The 13,223-nt window shown below is 43.2% G+C and overlaps 1 protein-coding gene across 10 annotated transcripts in view; it reads left to right on the top strand.

Annotated features, from left to right (window-relative positions):
* The window catches only part of PEAK1 (pseudopodium enriched atypical kinase 1), a 111,567-nt gene that overhangs the window by 35,976 nt on the left and 62,368 nt on the right, over window positions 1-13,223 (top strand). For 8 of the 10 annotated variants that reach the window (XM_014267617.3, XM_014267616.3, XM_026793955.2 and 5 more), the window contains one exon: window positions 12,427-12,596. The exons of 1 other annotated variant lie outside the window; for it this stretch is intronic. The gene's annotated coding sequence lies outside the window, so the exon portion shown is untranslated. Of the gene's footprint in view, window positions 1-9,401; window positions 9,502-12,426; window positions 12,597-13,223 lie in introns of all 10 variants that reach the window. One more of the 10 variants, XM_026793957.2, reaches the window with a different exon arrangement.

Here is a 13,223-nt window from a genome sequence, read left to right as displayed (position 1 = left end):
TCAAGTACATACACAGAGTAGCACTTGAATATATTTTTTTCCTTTCCTCTGTCTTACTCTTGGGAAAATCTAACATGTACTTGGTGTAACTTAACAACAAAAAAATTGAGATTGTTCTCAATTTTATTTTGTCGTGGCAGACTACAAAAATTTAAATATTCTCATGAATGACACCTGCTGGGATTTTTTGTTAAATAATGGAAGCCAACATTTTTAAGGCAATTTACTGCATTTACAAGAACATTTGTGATCTGAAAAAATATACTATAAAATTTCTCTGTGGGTTTCTGCAGCCCAGGGATGCAATAGCATGGAATGTTTTGTGTGGGATTTTTCCTTTTGGTTTTTTTTTTTTGTTTTAATAATATAGTTTTGGGTATTTGGGATGCTTACCAGAGATCAGAAGTGGAACGTTCCTCAAAAATGTTAATAGGATATTTTTGTGGCAGCAAATGAACAATGTCCACGCCTGGGCTGCCCAAAGCTTCAGAGCAGATCCAGAGAGGAGCAGGCCCTGCCATGGGCGTGGTTTGCAGCAGTTTTTAATCCAAGATGTTTTCCCCAAGGGGGACTCGACTTGCAGTGACCTTACCTGCCCTCGGCTGGGCTTCCCTGAGGGCTCCTTTAATAAAGAAATGCTGCAGGAGCTGTGTCCTCTGTGCCACCTACAACCAGTGGTGACAAGGTGAGAAAAGCAGCTTTACCTGCAACAGCAGCTCCAAAGTGGGACCTGAGGGGAGCCTGACCTGGGTGCTAGATCACAGCGCTGCTCCAGAGTTTCAGGAATATTTTGTATACTTTTTGTAATTTTTGTACTTTTGGAAGTGAGTGTTAAAGATCCCCGTTGGCTTTTAATACTGGAAAAGTTGAGTTCCAGGTATTGCTCCTACAACATTAAAAGTGTACAATGACCAGTAATTCTTTTACAGCCTCCTTTACCAGCTCTCTGTCCAGTTCTTTGCAATCTGTTTCACTGCCTTTATTTCTATTTTTTCAGTATATTCATGCAATTAGAATACAGAGGCTCATTAGTGTCTGCCTCTAGCACTGGTGCTCCTTTTGAGATGAGCTGGGAAGTTACAAACTGTGGTGAAATGCTCATTTGAAGGGGAAACAGAGCACACCGAAATTATTTCAGCTCTGTAAAGCATGAAGGGGTAGAAAAATAAGCTGATTTCTATTACAAATCTTACAGTTTGTTCTCTATTTCATATCTTTTAATAACGCTTGAACGGTTCTGCTTGCAAACACGTAGAATCACAGTGAAACTTCTTTTATTTCCTGTGTTTTTTCCCCAAATAAGTTTTCTCTCCCTTCAAACATGCCTCTTTGTTCTCACTGCTCTAGAATTCTTTCATCCTCCTCTCAAAAGCTTCAGAATATGACACACAGCCTCACTTGAAAAGAATGCAGCAGAGGAATGCAGGGTGGGGAGCTGGAGGTATGGAGCAGCATCCACTCAGCACAAATACACACAACAGGACACTTCCACTGCAAGGCAGGCTGAGGGGGCCTGGGAAAGCAATCACAGATCATTATGGATGGCATGGGAAAAATAAATGGAGGTAAAAAGGAACCAAGTTTCTTATCTGTTTTCTTTTTTGTTTTCTGACAAGAACCTGGCAGCTCAAAACAAACGCACAAAACCGAGAAGCTGTGGAATGTCCTTCCACAGGATGTTGTGGATATGGGACTGTAAATGGGTTCAAAAGGTAATTGGATGGATTTCTGAAGGAAAATTCCATGCAAGAATATGAAGTACAGAGACCCCAGTTCTGTCAGAGAAGTCTCTGAGCTGCTGGTGGAGGTGGCAGTGAGTTTGGGGAAGGTGGTGCTGTTGGCTGCTGGCATCCTGTAACCACTTCTGTCCTCTCTGGGGCTCTCCTTGAGGTATTTGTGACCCTTCTGATCTCCTTCTCAACATTTTTGATAGTTGGCAGCTTTGCTAAATCTGCAGTTTGTTACCTCTGTTGTTTCAAATGTCAGCAGCTGAATTGTCTCCTCCCTTCTAGTCCATAATTTATCCTGCACAGATGGAGCATTCCTGCTTTTCCATTCCTCTGTCCTTAAATTTGTGTTTAGGAGTAAAATGCTTGAAAAAGTAACTTGCTGCTTCAACCTTTCCAATTTGGAATTTTATTCTGAGCTAACATGTAAAATCATTTTCTAGAGGAGCATTTAAAAGATTCCTCTGTAGCTTTGGTAACTGTTTTATTGCAGTATAACACTCACTGAGGTCACCTCACCCTGGGCAGTTGCTTTAGCACAGTGAACCACGTTCCTTTGGCCCTGTGGTCTGCACCAACCTGGCAAATGGTTCCTGTTCACCAGCAGTTCTTCCTTGTGATCCAGGATCCCCCCTTACTGCTGATACCTGCTTCTCCTTCTGTGTACTCCCAGTGAACTGTGTGTCAGCTGGGGATGTTCTCAAGTGTCACCATTTGCATTACTCTCTGATAGTCCTTTACTACCCTCTTTGGATTTTTGCCTCATTTTTCTTTAACTGCAGGATTCAAACAACCACTTTTCTCTGACAAATGAATTTTGAATTAAAGCTTCTCAGAGTCTCCCTTTCCATAACAATACTTATCAATGCAAGTGCAAAACTCTTCTATTGATCTTGATTCTATTGATCTAAATTTCAGTATCTTTTAATTGTTTTTTAAGCAAATGCTGTTGGAGAAGTGAGGCTGCAGAAGCTCTCCTATGTGTAATGACAAGCCAGAACGGGAGCAATACTTGCAGTGTATTGTCCTCTGTCCTTGCCTGTTTCCGATTGCTCAGCACCAATTGTTTCCAGCTGCAGCTGTTTTATACAGCTGCCAAAACCACTAATGCCCAACCTGTCTCTAGCAAGAGAGAGTTTAAAGATATAATCTTGCTTTTTTTTTTTTTTTTCAGTGTTTGAAAGTTGGCAGTGCTTTGGGTGATGATGTGGTTTGCCTGGTGCATTCAGTCTGAGGCTGTGGTGAGCAGGGCACTGTGGGTGCAGCTCTGTATGCAGCTCAGGCAGGAGCATTTCACATAACTGGGCAAAAAATCTGGAGCCACTGAACACTTGCTGCATTTCGTGCCATTTAAATGCATACTCTGTATCTTAATACTTCAGAAATATTAAGTGCTACTTGAAGTTCCCTATTACAACTGTAGTTGTTTTCCATCAGTATTTTTAAACTGCAGTCAGAGCAAGGGAAAATGCCTTAAGTACTTGAGGGAGAGAAATAGCCCAGGAAGGACTCCCAGAGCCTTTCCCATGCCCTCAGGCCTGTGCAGGGAGCGCTGCTGTCACCCAGTGCTGTTCGCCTTAAGGAGGCTTTGCAGCAAGTAAAGCTGGTTCTGTCCGTGTTCACTCAGGTTTTATATTCAGTGAACTGTATCTTCTGACCTGTCTTCAAGCTCTGCTTGTTCTGCTGACTGACTCTACAGTTCTGGCCCTTTCCCTGAGCTGCTGTTCGATTTCGGATGTTCTCTCTCAGCTTCACCACTTGTTGCCTTTTTCTGCCTTCTAGCTCTTTCAACCAGTTGAGTTCACTTTTTGATGTATTTTCTTCCTTTAGATTTACGTAGTATATGAGTGCCTTTCTCATTGCAAGGTCAAATGGTACTTCACTGAGAAGTCAAAATGTGTGGATTGGCTCTTGTCACAAGCTTAATTTAACCATCATTTATGTTCCTGGAAGTATTCCATTTTTGATCCATTTCATTTATCTTAATACCTGCTTTTAAGCAAAACTTTGACAAATGATAGCAATATGGGGAAGATATTTTAGCATAGTCTTTTGAAAATCATTTTCCTAATATTTGAATTCTAGTCCAGACCAGACTTAAAATAATAGCATTACAAAATGTCAAACCTGGTAAAGCTATTAAAAAAAGAACAGGAACTTTGACTAATGGCCCATGTATATGGCTTAACATTTAAGTAAAGATTGCATTTCTGACTTGAGCGATGAGAAGAATTCAGCTAAAGCATTTCTCTCCAGCTTCCTGCTGCAGTGAGTGTTCTTAGTCTGCCTGTAGCTGTGGGAAGAGCTCGGTGCCACACATCTCTGGAATGTTCCTGCTCTGTGTGAGCTGCTGTTCCTGCTCTGCCTGGGGCCACCAGCCCTCTGTGCTGGGCATGCTGGCTCTGGGCTCCAGAGAGGGTTGTGCTCCAGCTGAGCTGGGCTCTGGGCTCCTGAGAGGGGTTGTGCTCAAACTGAGCTGGGCTCCAGAGAGGCTTTGTGCTCAAACTGAGCTGGGCTCTGGACTCCAGAGAGGGTCTGTGCTCAAGCTGAGCTGGGCTCTGGGCTCCTGAGAAGGGGTTGTGCTCAAACTGAGCTGGGCTCTGGGCTCCTGAGAGGGTTTGTGCTCAAACTGAGCTGGGCTCTGGGCTCCTGAGAAGGGGTTGTGCTCAAGCTGAGCTGGCTCTGGGCTCCAGAGAGGGTTTGTGCTCAAACTGAGCTGGGCTCTGAGCTCCAGAGAGGGTTGTGCTCAAGCTGAGCTGGGCTCTGGGCTCCTGAGAAGGGTTTGTGCTCAAGCTGAGCTGGGCTCTGGGTTCCAGAGGTGCTTTGTGCTCAAGCTGAGCTGCCCCCCCTGGCCTGAGCACTTGTATTTTGGGAGGGCTGGTGTTGGACAGGGCAGGATTGTTCTGACAGAGCCATGGAGGGCAGGGCTCCTAACTGAGAGTACAGAAGTGGGCATCAAGTGATGGATCCTCTGCCTTAGCCCAGGACAGGAGGAGCTGTGGCTGCATTCCCAGGACAGAGGTGCAGCCCATGGCAGTGGGTCCCCCCAAGTTCCAGGGCTGCAGAGGCTGCACTGACCAATCCCCTGTCCTTTGGCAGCTGCTGTGCCAGGAAAGGGAGATGCCATTGGGTTTGTCCTGGGGCTGCTGTGGCAGCTGTGCAGAGTTCTGCAGTGCCTCTGATGCTGGGCACTCTGCATTTGCCCTTGTCCGTGGCATGAAGCTTTCAGCAGGATTTGCCCTTGTCCGTGGCATGAAGCTTTCAGCAGGATTTGCCCTTGTCCGTGGCATGAAGCTTTCAGCAGGATTTGCCCAGATTTGCCCTTGTCCATGGCATGAAGCTTTCAGCAGGATTTGCCCAGATTTGCCCTTGTCCATGGCATGAAGCTTTCAGCAGGATTTGCCCAGATTTGCCCTTGTCCATGGCATGAAGCTTTCAGCAGGATTTGCCCTTGTCCATGGCATGAAGCTTTCAGCAGGATTTGCCCAGATTTGCCCTTGTCCGTGGCATGAAGCTTTCAGCAGGATTTGCCCAGATTTGCCCTTGTCCATGGCATGAAGCTTTCAGCAGGATTTGCCCAGATTTGCCCTTGTCCATGGCATGAAGCTTTCAGCCTGCTCACAGCAGCCTCTGCTCTCAGGAACTTCATTCTGTAGGAGCAGATTCCACAAGGAGAATGCCATGCACACATTGAATCTGCCACTTTCTCCTCTACCCCAATTCAATAAGATTTTCTGATAGCCTCTGTGGTACATCCAGGAGTGGCTTTTCCTGTGGGAGGGAATATTTGAGGCTGGCAGGCACAGTTTTAATGTTAGAATTGTTTGGATGTGGGCCTGCACTTGGAGCAGAAAATCCACTGCCACTTCCCAGCTTTATTTGCTGAATGGAAACCAGGGAATTGACATCACCTATTCAAGAGCAAGAAAAATGGCATTAACAGCAGGGTGTAATTTTTTTTTATAGTCCCAAGCTTTCCTTTGTTTGCAATTTTAGCTTAATATATTCATGATACCTTGAAACAGGGGTATGCAATGAGATGGGGGTCTGAAATTGCTTTTGTGGTTGTTTCTGGCTTATATAAATGTATATATTCTCTAAAGATGAAAAGTGACTGGAAAAGAGGATTTGGAAGAGATTATTCATCAAAATGGTATTTTTTTTGAATACATTTGTGGGGGGATGGGAAGAGAAATTTCAAGCTTGGTGTCTCAAACTTTGGTTTTGTTCAGCTTTCTTGGACAAAGAATATCTCGTTTTAACCAAAACTTCTAATAAGCCACTGGAGTGAATATATGCTAACAAAAGTAACATTAAATGTTTCAATGAAAGTCTCTCCTGCTAGTTGATCACAGAAGCACAAACTCTGTGGTTATTCCATTAATTCCCCTGAGAGATTCCAGGATACTTTTTCCAGAGCAGATTTACTTTTTTTATACTATTCATGGAAATACATGGATTTTGTTAAATATTTTCAGGTCTGTGTTTTTAATTTTTTTTTTGCATATAAAATTTATAAAGTTAGATTATGATAATGCTGTTTCCAGTTTCTGAACATACTTTTAAAGTCTGCCTTGCATGATCTGTCAACTCAAATTATTACATTTGCATCTTTTTTTTCTAGAGCCTGTGCAATTAAAAGCACTTAAATTGTGTTTTATGATAAAGTTCAAGGGAGAAGATAAGCCAATTTGTTCATGGCAATGTTGAAATCCTGCTTAATACTTTTATTTAAACCCAAAAATGTTCTGTTAGGATTGAAAGGAAAGTGTGGGAAGAAAATGGCAAATCCCAGTGTAGAAGCTGTAGAAATCTTGTCAGAGTGCTTGAGAAACTTTAAATGGTCTTGTTTAGTTAAACAAGGAATTAGGAATTTGGTTAGGGAAGACGTGGGCTGGAGGTTGTATAAAACAGAATCAGGGAGGTCAGGGGAGATGACAGCAGGGCTGGGATGTGATGGAGAGTTAAAGGACTGAGCTTCTGGTGCAAACGTGGAGAAAGTTATTGCCAGCATTGCTGGGACTCTGGGAGACTTGAAATAATTCAGTTCATGCCACAAATTCCTCAAATTTACACATTTACAAGCAAGGTTTGGTGGCAGGTGAATATTGTCTGTAGTTATTTGTTACCTTTTAAACAGCAACAACATAAGAAAAAAGAAAATGCTTTTGTGTTCATACTTGAAGTGAATTTGCTTTATTAAGAATGTTTTATGAGAAGATTTGGAGGAATCTAGAATCTCTGTTAATCCCCAAGTGAAGATTGTGCCATTCTTCTGCAGAAACAGTTTGGAGTAGAAAAATACCGAAATAGAAAAATACCCAAAGCAATGAAAGGCCCGGGATTTGTGCCATTTCTCAGCTGTGCCCTGCCCTGTGCTGCAGCAGGAGCTGTCCCATCAGCTTGTCCCAGCTTGGTGGCAGCAGGGATATCTGTCCCCAGAAGGGAACAAGGATCCCTAGGAGGGTTACAGTGAAAGATGGAAGCTTAAGCAGCACCATGCACCAGCTAATGAAAGGGATTGAAAAGCATGTTGTATTCAAAAACTTGTAACACTTGTATCATGTTTAAAGAAAATGATTCAAACCCTACAACTTCACCAACATTCCTCCTTCCCTTTGCCCTCCCCTCACTGATCTTTTGCCAAGAGCTGCTGTAAGGAAATACTTCTCTGCATTTCTCTTGTTCTGTCAGTAATAATGGTGAGCCTGAAACCCTTTCTGCAGTGGCAACTTGCAGTACTTCACTAAATTGTGGCTTTTTGCAGATAAATAGGGTTGGTAAAACTTTTTTTGATCCCCAAAACCCTCATTTATCTTCCCATTAAAAAAAACCCATATATATAGATATATGTATATATTCCAGCTTCCATTCTTCCCCTTCAATCTGTAAAAAACAGCATCTGATGTGGTTTCTGTGTTGATTTTCATGATGATTTTTAGCCTGTCAAAGACCTTCTGTCTCAACAACTTTGAAACAAAGATTTTTTTGAATAGATGAGAAAGTGCAGCTGCCAGATGAACCGACACAAGAAACTGGAAGGGGAGGATCTTGCAGATGGTTCTAATAAAACTGGGCAAACAGCAAATGGGGGCGGGGGGAGAGTGGGTTGAAATGCAAATTGCAATCCCAGTGCAAGTTTTGGGGTTAATTTGTGAAGGAAAGTTGCATAAACAGCCATTTGAGGCTTTGGCACTGGGGGCAGTGTATTGTTGCTCTCAGTTTTTCCTGCCAGCTTCTCCTTGTCCCTGTGTCCGTGCTGCCACCTGAGCTGGGGTGGCTGTGCCAAGAGCCCTCCTCTGGAAAGCCCCATTCAGCTATTCATAGGGCTTTCAGGAACATGAAATACCAATAACAGGCTAGGTTTTCAGGAGCTGCTGAGAGAGGAAATTGTGCTTGTTGGAGCACAGAGCAGTAAAAATGGAGCAGAGGCTTGTGTTGCTTCATTGTTCCTGCCTGCTATCCCAGAGCCAAAACTGCATTTTGGCCAAGCCTTGATAAACCCTGTGTTTGAAGTTTGTACTACAGGATTCATTCATAAGGATGGAGGGTGACTAGTTGTCATTTCTGTCTTTTCTGCTAATTTTCTTCTCTTATTCAGTGGTATTGGGTCTGTAATATTAGGCCAACAATTAATGAATGAAATTACAGTAGGAGAGATGCAGATGAGGGCCTGGATAGCCTCTGGTGGTCTCAAATTCAATCACTACTTCTTGACATGATAATTTGGGGTTCTTTGGTGGTTCTTCAGGCTAGAAAATCTTACTGACACCTCATTTCCAAAGCCAAAACAACTAAGTCTTTATTTTTTTTTCTTCCTCATGCTAATCTTTCCCTTCTTCAATGAAAGGAAGAGTGTTTGAGAGCACACAGGCTTTCAGCTCACACAGCAGCCCTTGGGGATGTGTCTTCATCTTGCTGTGTCAAAAGCTTTTCAAATCAGTAGTTCGGGAGCAGCAAATCCTTCCAAGGCATGAGTAACAGATACTTGTTTTATTTAAGAGTCCTTAAGCATGAGCAAGTCATTAAGTACTTCCTTTCTCCCCATGAATCAGTTCTATTTTAAACAGTCATCATGTATTTAATATTTTTTTAAAGTATCAGAAGTTCTGACTTTTAAGCTTTTCTGGAGTCTCTCGTGTACCTCTGTGAATTTGTATTAAAAACAAATCTGTCAGGAGCTGTACTGATGCATTCCCTTTCCCTTTCTCCTCCAAGAGTGGAAATGCTGTGTGTGCAGCATTTCTTTGCCCAAAGAGACAATTTGGAAGTGAAGAAATTACTGCTGTGAAAGCAGAGCTCATCTCTCCTGGTCAGTGGCTGTGTAATGCCACCTCAGAATGGCACCACCTGAGCGGCCTCAGGAGCTCAGCACCAACCCCAACCCCCAGCAAGGTCCCCCTGGGGGCTGGCAGCTCCTGGGGGCACAGTTTGCTGTGCCAGGGGGTCCCTGCAGCCTCCTGGGCAAAGCTGCCCTGCTCAGGGTGTGCGTGGGACTCCGCTGAGGGGAGCCCATGGTTTAATGGAATGCTTTGCTCGTGGATATTGACCCTGTGATGTTGTCATGCTTCTCTGATTCAGTCCATTTGGAAAGAATCTGTTTCCCCTCTCTTGACTGTATCATGCAAAAAGGATAACAAACATAAATATTTATAGTTGGGGTTTTTTTTGCAGGGGTTTGTGTCCAAGATACAGCATGCTGAGACATTAAACAGCACAAGTGTTGCCAGAATCCTACCAGGCTGGCAAATCTGACAGCCAGCTGAAGGCCAGGGTAAGCTTTTATGATAAAATCAGGCCATGTACTGAATGCTAAAGCATCACCAGTTGTTCATAACTCAGGAAGAATTCACTTGCAATCATCATGAATAGGAAAAACCTTTCCCAAATGAAGCTTTGTTTCCTTGTGGGTTGTGACAGTGTTTACAAGGATCTGACTCCATGTTTCAGAAGGCTTGATTTATTATTTTATTATATATATTATATTAAAACTATACTAAAAGAATAGAAGGAAGGATTTCATCAGAAGGCTAGCTAAGAATAGAAAAAGAGAATGGTTGTGGCTTGTGGCTCAGAGAGGGAGTCTGAGCTAACTGATGTGATTGGCCATTAATTAGAAACAATTCTATGAGACCAGTCACAGATCCACCTGTTGCATTCCACAGCAGCAGATAATCAATGTTTACATTTTGTTCCTGAGGCCTCTCAGCTTCTCAGGAGGGAAAATCCTAAGGAAAGGATTTTTCATAAAAGAGGTCTGTGACAGTGGGTTTACTTCCATTTTTGCCTCCTTACACAGTCAGCAATCATAATTCATATGGAGGGGTTTGAAACAGCCTTCCTGTTCCTAATCTTGTGAGAAGGTGCCCCTTTACCCCTGGCTGTCACTCAGCCTGACTGGCCAGGAGCTGCTCCAGCCCTGGCAGCCTCTTGGGGTGGGTGCAGGGATGGTGTGAGAGAGGTGTGCAGGAATTCTCTGAGAGAGGTGTGCAGGAATGGTCTGTGTGTGCAGGAGTGGTTTGTGAGGTGTGTGCAGGAATGGACTGTGAGGTGTTTGCAGGAATGGACTGTGATTCATTTGTTGAACATTCCTGCCCTTTGTGCTGCAAGGACAGCAGAGGGGACCGAGGCACATGGCAGCTCTTCACAGGGGCTTCTCCTGCCCCAGCCCCCAGGGAAAGCCAAGGCAGATGCAGAGGGACTCATCTGCAGCATCATTCACCCATGTGAATTGCCTCTTTGGAGCAGCTGCTAAAAAGGATTGCACATCATCTTTATTGATTAACTTCAAATGTTTTAAATGAATCTGTAGTACTGGGCACTGGAACAGAAGTGAATATGGAGTGGCTTGAGTCATTTCTTTTTGAGTGGTAGGTTGTGTTTTTCAAGTCCCTGTGCTGCTTGTGAGTACAATGACAACTGTATCTGTGATCTGTGCCACCTGTTGCCTTAGCTACCATTCAGTGTGCACTGTGCTGGTGCTGGAGATAAAATGTTTTCTGTGGCACCTATAAAACACCTCAGTGATCTCACAAGCCACAGGAACACCAGATTTCTATCCAGCTGTGGCAGTGAGTCTCTGCTATCTCCAGCTGTGCAGCTCCACAGGTGAAAGCAAAGGGCAAGGACAGCCCTTTGTACTGCTGGGCAAAGCCTGCAGAATTTTAGGACAGAAGTACAAACACCTGCATGCAACTAAAATTTAAAAATGCATGTAACTGTTGATATTTTATTATATAGCTACAGCTCTGGCAATGTTTCCTGGCTTGGAGCTCCCTTTAGAGACGTGCCCAGAGGTGCCCACAGCTTGGGAACGGGTTCTGCAGGCTGGTGGGCACTAAAGGAGGAGAAATCCATCTCCCTCCTTCCCCAGCCAGCTCCTTGAACTGCAGCATCCTGCCTGAATCCATAAAGTTCCCAGTCTCTTGTTCTTCTTGCCAACAAAAAACAAACATTTTGGAAGGGGTTAAAATTTTACACAAACAACATTTCCTTACACTGAGACTTTAAATAATCTTTCATTGTAGCCATTCCATGCCACAAAGTGTTGGCTGATTTCTCTTTTCTTCAGGGCTCTTTTCTCTATTTCAAAGAACTTGATAATATGCAAAGAAAAAGTTTCTGCTCTGTGAGGATCTCAGAACTAAGAAGGATTGTGGTGTTCCCTTAACATTCCTTCTGGAGGCTTTGCAGGGCTCAGTTCTCATTCCTGTTCTTCTCCTGCATCCTATTTCTGGCTAATCCCATCTGCAAAAGCAAATTGGTTGGTAACACTCGGGTTAGGAGAAGATTCCATCTTCTCCATCCACAGGAAATTTTTTCCTCATCTCTAATATCTCTATTTAGACAATGAGCCACAAATTGAAGTCTGATTTAGGGATGATTCCCTTACCTGCCTTCAATGCCAGGATGTTCACCCTTCTCATTAAGTCCACTGTCAAGCACATAATGTGTGTTTTCTCTTTGGATAATTCTTATTCATCTCACTTGTTGCTGCTCATCTGCAGGGCTATTTCAGAATCTTCCTTTCAAATGTCCTAAAAAGTCCTTTTGTGGTGATAATCGTTGTCAAGGAGTTCTGGTTGTGCTGCTCAGTCTGTGCCCTCACCAGGCTGGGTTTGCTTTGCGCACAAGTTTAAGTGCTTTGCTCCTTGTTATTTGTGGCTTCCCTTACACAAATTATTTGTGTTTGCTTTCTTTCTGCCAACTTTGTCACCCACAAACCTGTTCACACTTGGAGTCACAAGAAGCAGAATACCAGAGGAGGGGAAAAAACCAACCCCACAAACAAAACCCCAGGAGAACTGGACAGAGCTGTTGCCTTGAATAACTCCAAAGAGCTCTGCTCCTTTTCCTTGCAAAAGTCCTTCCTTCTTCCAGTGGGTTCTAGAGGCTGTTCCTCAGCCTGTGCCTCCCATCTGCCTCCCTTGCAGAGCTGAGCATGGCTCTTGGGCAGATAAAGTTAAAGGAAGGCTGCAGCAGTGTGCTCCTGGGGAGTGGGAAACAAATGGGAACGTTACGGACAAAAGTCTGGGGTGCCGGCTCTGCAGCCAGAATTCTGAAAAGAATTCAAATGTGTTTTTTGTAAAAAAAAAATGCTCTCACAGCATTTAAGAGATCAGGAGGTCACTCAAGGAAAATGTACAATAAATCAGATTTGAAATTTGTTTGAAATAATCTTCTTGTCTGTCTTTCACAGAAAATGTTGCTACCCTGACCAGCAGTAATGAAGAGAAGGGGGTGAAGCGAATCTGTCTGGACAAGTGGGAAGTTTGAAATTTTCAGCAGGATTTATTAGCAGTGGCTGCAGGAGGCTTTGCCAAGCCAACCATTGACATGAGAATGGATTCAGTGCCTCAGACTTAAGTGGTAACTCACTTTTCTATCTTCTGATTTCCAATACAGTACAGCAGGATAACTTGTATTATAGATGATATTGTTTTACTACTACCAGAGTTTAAATAGAAAATCTTACAAGAACCAAACGTGATTTTGTCAGCTTCATTCATTAGTAAAAAGTTGAAATTTTAGTATCTGGTACTTTATTCAGTAGTTGAAATTTCTTCCTGTGGTTTCATCCCATGTCTTCATCTCTGAAAAACAAAGAGAGTTTTATCCATTACTGACTGTCTTCCTACCCAATGGCCAGCAAAATGCAGTTTGGAACAGGGGTAGAAGTAGCTCTGTCCCTGTTTTTTGTTATATTTTAAGTGCTTTGTGTGACTCCTGAAACCTGTGGAAAGGTACATTAATTTGGCACACTAGGAAGTTTGCTTTTTTCTGCTGACATTCAATATTTCCTCAAAAATCTTTTTCCATTTTCTTCTTTTCTTTGCTCTTCTTATTTACTTATCTTTTTCTCTGCCATTCATGGCTGGGTATATTAAACATCTGAATACTTCTATGCCCGTTCTCCTGAGGTCAGTTTACTAGTCAGGAATACAAAACTGTGCTACTTTTTAAAATTGGGAGCAGAAAGACCCCCAGGTTTGTCTT

This window comes from Zonotrichia albicollis, chromosome 11 (genome assembly GCF_047830755.1).
Source record: "Zonotrichia albicollis isolate bZonAlb1 chromosome 11, bZonAlb1.hap1, whole genome shotgun sequence".
Lineage (NCBI taxonomy): Eukaryota > Metazoa > Chordata > Aves > Passeriformes > Passerellidae > Zonotrichia > Zonotrichia albicollis.
The sequence above is the reverse complement of the archived record's forward strand: the minus strand, read 5'-3'. Positions and strand labels throughout refer to the sequence as shown.